The following is a 9,791-nucleotide window of genomic DNA, read 5'->3' as shown; positions in this document are numbered from 1 at the left end:
TAATATGTGAGATTACTTTATTAATTTTTTATGATAGGATCAGTACCTAGAAACGTATTAAGATCTTGCCATGTGCATTTTGTAGTTGGGTAGAATAGGAATATCCTACAAAATTAAGATTCCATATGTGATTGGAATCAATCAGGTCATTACATATCGTAGAATCGAATTATTGTAAGATTCGGGTTGGAATTTCAATAACAATGGTTATCATTAAGTAATAACAAGAGATATAACATTCGATGAGCTCCTTTATTAGGTGATGTAGTTTTCTTGTCTTCCTTTATAGCTATATGCCAAATTATTAAAAAAAAAAGATTGTTTTGAGAAGACATCTTAAAATGTAGTACTATTTAAAGTAAGAAGGGACCAACATATTTGGATGCGTCAATATACTTTTTTCTTTATTATTTATCTCCTTGTTTCTCTCCTTGTTTCTCTCTTAAAAATATTGGTTGCATTCTTAGGGTTGCCACAAACAATTTATTTTTTGTTCCATCAATACAATTCAATGAGTTTTTTCAGTTCCAATCACATTGAGATAATCATATCTGAATCAAATTAAGGGTGCATTGGTTTCACTTATGAAAAAATAATTTCTACGTTTAGTAAGTTTATATAACTTTTAACATCTTATAAAATGAATTTAATTACTTAAATAAGTTCAGATAAGTTTAATTCAAATAAGTTCAAGAAAATAATCCAGGTGAATATCTAATTAATCTAATTTTGAATTAATTTAGTAAGGTTCAATTCATCTCGAATTTTGGATTACCATTTGGATCGTTTTATTGGGTCTTCAGTTGTGGAACTAGTTCACATATTCAGGTTCACATCAACTTTTTTAAATAGTTTAAAGCATTTTATTGCTTATAATGCAAGAAGGCTCAAAGATGTGCACATATCATTGTTGTAGTCCATGTTTTGATGATGCCAAATACTTAGGTTGTTATATAGTTTTTATTTTAAAAATATATATATAAAATAGCAAAAATAATGTAATGTTATTTTTTATATATCTTGTGGAGAAAGATTATTTAGAAAATCTAGTCAAGATATGTTTTATACACTTTAAATTATTATTAATATGATATGTTTAATAGAGTTCTAATAACTTAGAATCTTTTGGATAAGAAGATTCGAAGGTTATTAGATCTTGTTGTTGTTGCTTTGCTATGAATTATAGGTTGAAATATTCGTGTGCCTACAAGTAAGGGAAGTGGTGCGAGTTTTTCTCAACAAACTCGCTGGTTGTTTGCGCACAATGTCTAGTGGAATGTGGTTAGAAACTGTTGCACAACACGTGGTGATAATGCAGCAAGTTTAACACCGTGATTCCTAGATCTAAGCAAGCATTCAACGTGGCTAAATTTGCGGAATAACTTTCATAAAGATAGCTACCCGTTTCAATCCACTTGCTCGATATTCTTCCACTAACAAATGGTGGAATTAGTTTATTACCGTTGTAATAAACGTGGAGAAAGTGCAGCACCTTTTGGGCCATGATCTCCATAATTCTACAAACTAGGAGAAAGTGGAGCAATACATTAACGGAAGTAAAAAGTGCAGCAGCTATATAAGAGGAGATTACCCGAAGAGAACTTAAGACTTTCTCGAGCGAAAATTCAATATTAACTTCGAAAATTTTCCTGTAATTTCCTCTCATATACTACGAACATACTTGTGTAATATTCATAGTGTTTGGGTGAGAGAAAAATCGGAGATTATCCTTGTAATCAAGAGAGAGAAAGAAAGAGAGAAAAAAGAAGACTTCGAGTGAAGTCAACGTGAGTGTCAACAGTTCAGGGGGAACTGAGTGACTGGGAACAAGTTCCTAGAGGAACAAAGAAAGGTCCATTAATAGGGTGTAAAAGAGAGTCTTTTAGCCTATTATAGTAAATAGAGTATTGAGTCAAAACACTCTTGTGGTCAAGGTTTTTCTTCCTATTGAGCCTATAAAGATTTCCTTGTAAAAATCTCGTGTGCTTTTTCTCTTTCGTTTTAAGTTATTTTAATTCTGCAATCTAAATTCGAAAATATTCCCTCAACTACAATTCACCGCCCCCCCTTCCTCTTGTAGTTGGTATAGTATTCATAATAGAATAACAATTGGTATTAGAGCCTACTAACTCCAAAAATCAATTAAACCTAAGGAGCTTGTACTTGGCACCAAGAACACTACACGAGAAAAACTTGATGAAGGATATTCTACTCAACGACCGCCCATGTTCAATGGGAAGCATTATCCATACTAGAAGAACCGCATGGAGATTTTCATAAAAGCAGAAAACTACTAAGTATGGAGGGTAATTGAGCTTTGAGACTTTGAAATACAAAGAAAAATAATAAAGCGAAACTGATTCCAAAATCCCTTTAAGAGTTTAATAAAGATGATTTTGATAAATGGAGATGAACAATTTGTCTAAAAAGCTACTCAACTGTGGCCTTGGTCCTCATGAACACAGCAGATGTGGGAACTCCTTCAAGTCACTCATGAAGGAACAAGGGAGGTGAAAAGATCGAAGATAGATATGCTTATGCATAGGTATGAATTATTTCAAATGAAACAAAAGGAGCTTGTCCAAGACATGCTCACTCACTTTTCGAACATCATAAACGAACTTGAGTCTCTTGGAAAATCATTACTCTAGAGGAACAAGTTCGAAAAATTATAAGGAGTCTTCCCTAGGATGAGAAGTGGATGGCTAAAGTTACACCTTTATTAGAGACTTAAGACTTCATCACATTTAATGTGGAACAATTGGATGGTTCCTTGATGACCCATGAATTGCATCTAGGGACTCACGAGTTAGACTCTGTGAGACCTAAGGATCTTTCTCTTAAGATAGATGCTCAAGAAGAGCCAGGGACAAATGACGAAGAAACCACAATGATCGTGTGAAAATTCAAGAAGTTCTTTAACAAGAACTATAAAGGGAAGGTCACAAGGAAGCCTACCAAATTAAGTTGTCATAAGTGTAGAAGTCCCGATCACTTTATCGAAGAGTGTCCTCAATGGGATTCCGAGAAGGGAAAAGGAAAATTCAAGGAAAGAAACAGGGATCAATAAAAACCTTTTTCAAAAAGTGATATGAAGCTAGCCATGGTTGCTGCATGGGGAGAATCTGATTCCGATGAGGAGCATGAGCAGACAGAAGAAGAAATTACTCACCTATGCCTCATGGCCAAATCTAAAGATGAAGGAGAATCATCAAACACCAAGGCTGAAGTGAGGGGAACAACCTGTGGTTCCTCGACAGCGGTTGTTCTAAGCATATGACCGACGATAAATCAAAGTTTCTCTTACTTTAATTCATCATACTATGGAGGAACTGTGACCTTCGGTGACAACCTAACAGGTAATATAGTAGTTGTAGAAAAAATTGGTAAGTCTCTGTCACACTCCATAGATAATATAATTTTGGTTGAGGGCTTAAAGCATAATTTACTTAACATTTCTCAATTTCGTGATAAGGGCAACATAGTGAAGTGTACTATTGATGCATGTGTTCTCAACAATGAAAATACACGAACCAAAATACTTGAAGGGACAAGGAAAGGCAACACCTATATGGTTGATCTTAACCTTGTTCCTATGTATAATCTCACATGATGTTTAAGCGTGATCGAATAAGATCCTCTATTATGGCACAAACGTTGCGGTCATGCCAGCTTGTCCCTACTAAATAAACTAAATGGGAAAGACTTGGTAGTTGGTTTACCAACAATTAAGTTCTTGAACCACAATGTTTGTGATCCATGTGTAAAACGGAAGCAAGTGAGATCCTCCTTCAAATCCAAGAAAATGGTAAGCACACAAAGTCCATTGGAACTCATTCATATGGACTTATGTGGCCATGTACGCATGCAAAGTCGATCATGTAAGAGATATGTGTTAGTCATTATGGATGATTTTTCAAGATACACATGGGTTATCTTTCTTCATAGTAAGGATGAGATTTTTGATGAATTTCTAACCTTCGCTAAAAAGATTCAATGAACTAGTGCGTGGTTCCAAATTGAAACATATGAGATCTGATCATGGTGAGGAGTTTGAGAACTCCAAGTTTGATGAATTTTGCGGCAGTGAAGGGTTAGACCATAATTTTTTAACTCCAAGGACACCACAACAGAATGGTGTGACAGAAAGGAAGAACCGGGCCCTGGAGGATATGCCAAGAATGATGATAATTACGAGTGGTATTCTGAAGAATTTTTGGGCTGAAGCATTAAATACAACATGCTACATCATTAATAGAGTCATGCTGAGGCCAATTATATTGAAGACACCATATGAGCTCCTTAGAGGAAGGAAACCCAATATTTCTTACTTTCGTGTGTTTGGATGTAAATGCTTTGTGCATACTAATGGAAAAGACAACTTAGAAAAGTTTGATGCTAGAAGTGATGAGACTATATTTCTAGGATATGTGTCAAGTAGCAAAGCTTATCGTGTTTACAATAAACAAATAATGTGTGTAGAGGAAATTGTCCATATTATATTTAATGAGACTAACTCCTTGCAGGAACAGAGTTATGATGATAACTTCGAAATTGCTTTGACTCGACCTGAAGAGTCTAATTATTATGATGAGGAGCTAACTCCTGCAGGAAAAGAGAAGAAGCAAGTTCTTGATCCAGAGAACCATGTACTTGATCCTCACGAGGAACAAGCAACCAAAGGCACTCAAGAAGATGAAGGAACTCCTAAAACTGAGGAAGATCAAACGAATCAACCACCTCAAGAAGCAACCAGGAGATTTGATCCAAAGCCTTGAATACACCAAAATTCTCTTCCCTTACAATTAACGGTTTTTTCACTAAGTACCCCTGAGTTTTCAAAAAATTCACCTAGTACCCTCCAAGTTATCAAAATTCACAGGGTATCCCTCAGTTTTGTGTAAATACACCTAGATACCCTTAATGACTAACAACGTTAACCGTCGTTAGTCATTAACTCTAATTAACCTCTAATTTCCCCTAATTAAACTAAATAAACCCTAAAACCTAACTCCTAACTAACCCTAACCCTAACCTTAACCCTAACCACCACCCAACCCCCTCCACCACCACCCAACCCCCCCACCAGGCCACCACCACCACCCAGCTCGACCCCCCCTCCCCCACCCCCTTACCACCCCTGCCCTCCCACGTACCACCCCTGCCCCTCCCCGTACCACCCCTGCCCTCCACCCCCATCCCCACTACTGCAACTTCACTAGCCCCTCCCACACCACGCAGCCCAGTACCGACCCATGCACCCCAACAGTCGACCACCCCTCCCCCACCCCCGCTCCCCCACCCCTTCAATTTTCGCACGTTTTACCCACCCATGATTCTCGCATCCCCCTCCCTTGAATTTTCGCACTTTGAACATCTCAAATCGGAAAAATCGAAGAAATCGCAACCCAGCAGCCCAGCAGGGAGGGGGTCAGGCTGCTGCGTGGGGTGGGGAAGGGGTCGGGCTACTACGGGGGTGGGGGAGGGGTGGGGCTGCTGGCGTGGGAGGGGAGGGGGTGGGGCTGTTGTGGGGGTAGGGGAGGGGGCTGTGTGGTGGTGGGGTGGGTGGTGGTGGAGGGGGGTTGGGTGGTGGTTAGGGTTAGGTTAGGGTTAGTTAGGTTTTAGGGTTTAGGGTTGATTTAGGTTAATTAGAGTTAATGACTAAAGGTGGTTAACGCCGTTAGTCATTAAGGGTGTCTGTGTGTTTTTACGTAAAACTGAGGGGTACCCTGTGAATTTTGAAAACTTGGAGGGTACCAAGTGAATTTTTTGAAAACTCGGGGGTACTTGGTGAAAAAATCGTACAATTAATTATAAGTGATGTTGAAAAGGGAACTCAAACGAGATCCCAAATAAAGAATTTTTGTGTTTTTCATGCTTTCTTATCTATGACAGAACCTAAGGATCATATAAAAGTACTCAAAGAGGCTAATTGGATAAATGTTATGCAAGAGGAACTGATTGAGTTCCAAAAGAACAAGGTCTGGCACCTAGAGACCAAGCTAAAGAACAAAAGTATTGGAATGGGTTTTTAGGAACGAGCTTGATGAGCATGGAACAGTGGTAAGGAACAAGGCCAAACTTGTAGCCAAAGGGTACGATCAACAAGAAGGTATTGATTTCGATAAACCTTTGCTCCTGTTGCTAGGATAGAAACAATTAGAATCTTGATTGCCTTTGCTGCATTTATGGGATTTAAGTTGTACCAAATGGACGTAAAATGTGCATTTTTAAATGGCTTTTTACTTGAAGATGTCTAGAAAATGCTGATCTCCCAAATCGGATCTATAATCTTGATAAAGCTCTTTATGGGTTGAAACAAGCTCCTAGATCTTGTTATAAAACTGTAACGCCCCGACTTCTAAGCATCACTATTAAGTTAATTAATTACAAAGATTAGCAGCGAAAGACCTTCCTAGCTTAGTCAGTGCGTCATTGCCGTACTCTCCTCCCGGGAAAGTACAAGGCAACATTCTTTCATATAACTAAACCTCTATAACAGTCATAGTAATTCTATATATAGATAGCTTAAGCATAACTAATGTTAGGTAATTTAGTGATCATAAACTTAGATTACATAACCGTCATAGTTGCATGAATTGAAGTAAATTATTCCTCACTGCTACGTCATCCCGTCTTTGTATGCATATCTAAAATAGAAAAACAGAAAGACATAAGTCGATGCTCAGTAACATGCTACTCTAACAACGTAAATTCATTTCAATTCATTTTATTTGAAAACAGGGAGAAGAGAATAGTAAAATCATTTCGTAAACATATACTTCGAATCAACAATTTAAAAGTCATTTTTATTAATATAATCTCCATCATATTTCATTATCAGAAAACTTCCTTTGGTTACTTGGAGAGTACAACAGAAGGCATAGCCACTGAGAACATAAGTCCCCCATCAGAAGGTGGCATATAATCCCATAGATCATAACAGAAGTCAAAGCTACCGAGGATATTCATCCGAGTAGCGTCATGAAACCTCCTCAAGAAACATGGGGCTCATTAGCCCCCCCCCCCCTCCCCCCGAGTCGAGAAATTCCTTCATGCGTTCCTCTTCGGTCATAAGAGGAGCGTCCTATTAACTTAGCCGAAAAACGACTAAGTATCGACAATTGGACCTATTCGGGATCCGAGTAGCTTGTGAAACCTCCTCGGGAAACATGGGGCTCATTAGCCCCCCGAGTCGACAAACATATGGCTCATTAGCCCCCCGAGTCGAGAAACTCCGTCATTGGCACCTCCTCGGTCATAAGAGGAGTGTCATACTAACTTAGCCGAAAAACGGCTAAGTATCGTTAATTGGACCTACTCAGGATCCAAGATTCAGCATCCACGGGTCGGGAAAGCTTCCATGAGCCCTCTCACAAATCATAGACTCGGGATTCAACATTCCCGGGGCGGGATTCAACATCCCCGGTTCCTAAGGGAATGGCTCATCATCCCCCGAGTTGGTCACGCTTCATTAGTCAATCCAAGGGGCTCAACACTTAGCTACAAAACGCTAAGTAGACTCATGACTAACTCGGGACCCAATGGTAGGGTTCATTTGCCCCCGAGTCGCCCCCTACTTGCCATGGTCCCACCAAGGGGTTCAAATGCCCTAGCTCCCAATCATTCCGGACCGTAACACCCAACTCAAGGCCCATCGAGAAAGGCTCCTCAATATCGAGCCGAGTCCGCATACCCGACAAGTCTCGGGGTCGGGACCTCACACGCGAGATCAAACGCTAGAGCCTTCGGGGTCTCACTCTGCTATCCCGGATCCTGCCCCATGGCACCATAACACCCCAAGTCGGGGTAGTCGACCTCAGAGCTTCATCCCCACTCGGGACTCGCAGAGGCTGTCTATGCACACTCGGGGGATGGGGCTACCCATCAAGGAATTTCAGCTCCCTCGAGACTTGCTTTACACGCATAGAACTCACAGTGGGTTGGGTTTATCGAGTCGGGGTAGTCGACATGAGAGCTCACTCGGGGCCTCACAGTGCTGTATGTGCACACTCGGGGGTCTTATGTGATGCACTCAGAAGTAGGGGTCATCCACCCTCCAAGGTCAACCTACTCGGGGACTCGCAGGGATTATCTATGCACACAAATGGGTCCACCCCCTGTTGTAAGGGCATATACCTCGAAAAATTGGTCCACCCCCCGTACTTGGTTAATCCTAGCGCCAAATAGCTAACTCAAGGCATCATTCAACCTCAACAAAAACATTATTCTTCCGCCAATCAACCGCACTAAGAATGACAGATCTTTTACTCCGATTACTTGGCGTTGGGCTAATTGTTTGGGCCCATTTCCTGGACTAACCCATCTATAACGAAGTTACTAAAATACCCCTGCCTCTAGGGAACATAATCCTCCACCAGCTAGAGCTAACTAACATACCCTCATTTACTCAAGGTCTCATCTCTATAAAAAGGGGTTGTCACATTAGACAAAGGTATGAAATTCTCACCTAACAAAACTAGAGCATTTCTCTCTACATTTACTCACTTTCTCTCTCTACCTCAATCTCAACTGATTTGAGCGTCGGAGGGGCTTTCCTGGGAACACCCCGGGCCAGTTTTTCATTGTATTTTGGAGGTTTATCGGAGACCTCCTCCTCGGCTCTTCAGACCTTCTCGGGATTTCAAGACTCGCAACAATACACTTACTTTTGACAGTTTCTAGGCAGAAACAGATGACAATGAATTTTTTTTTAATCAATTGGAAAATCATAAACATTGACATGAGAACTTCCGTCTTTGCTAACTACCTATAAATCCTCATCATTACCATAATCTATAAGCGCCCAATCCGTTACCAAAATTATCATCAACGGATTCCATTGAGTGTTATCTATTGTTTCTATCAAGTGACATGCCACACACTTTACTTTTTGGTGTTTAGAAACGCAATAAGAGCAAGAGATAAAAATTGATCCCAAAATTTCTGGAAATCGGGAGAGAAGCTCTAACCAACTATTAACTAGCTATCCATCGGTCTCTGCCACACACTTATAATTGGCGTAGTATCAAAACCAAAAAAAAAAGTAGAAGCAGAAATTTAGAGTAGCAACATGCAAGAGATATACATCGATATGAGAATCGTTGATGGGCCTGGCATGAGGGAGGAACTATTTAAAGAGTGGTGAGAAGGAAGTGATTAGACCAAAAGTGTTTCACTCCTTATGCACTTCAGTCATTACGTACTGTTAAAATGGATGGCCTTCCTTTTGAAGAGGCACATGGTTTGTTGGAACTAAAGCCTTAAATATGTGATACCGTCCTCTATTTATCTTGATTCGTGTTGTATGCAATTCCTCGTTCAGGACAAGAATTGTATCTTCAGCCATAAAGTGTTGATTCTTATCACATTCTTTAGAAAGATATGGATGTCACATCATACAATGAAAACAAATGAGTTAGGCAATCTTCTTATTCAGTCTTAATTTACTCTGCTTCATAAGTTGATATTCCTAGAGATTTAATCATGACACTCACCCATTCATCATTTTTTTTTTTTTTTTGCTAATCCCTTTATATTACTGGTTCCTGCTTAATCCAGTTTTCTTATTTCTTGTTATGCATATATTTGTGTATTAAAAAAGAATAAGACAATAGTCATTGGTGGGGAGAAAGGGAGCCCAACTCCTCTCATTTTAATGAGGTCGATTCACAATGTGGGGCTGTTGCTTGGTGGATGTATGTTTTGTTTAGTGGGGGCAGTTGATTCATTTGACGAAAATGGAAGGCTTTATCCTATTAGAGAAGGCCTTATGAGACAAAGGAAGGTGC

This window comes from Beta vulgaris, chromosome 1 (assembly GCF_026745355.1).
Source record: "Beta vulgaris subsp. vulgaris cultivar EL10 chromosome 1, EL10.2, whole genome shotgun sequence".
NCBI lineage: Eukaryota > Viridiplantae > Streptophyta > Magnoliopsida > Caryophyllales > Amaranthaceae > Beta > Beta vulgaris.
This window is presented reverse-complemented; position numbering follows the sequence as displayed.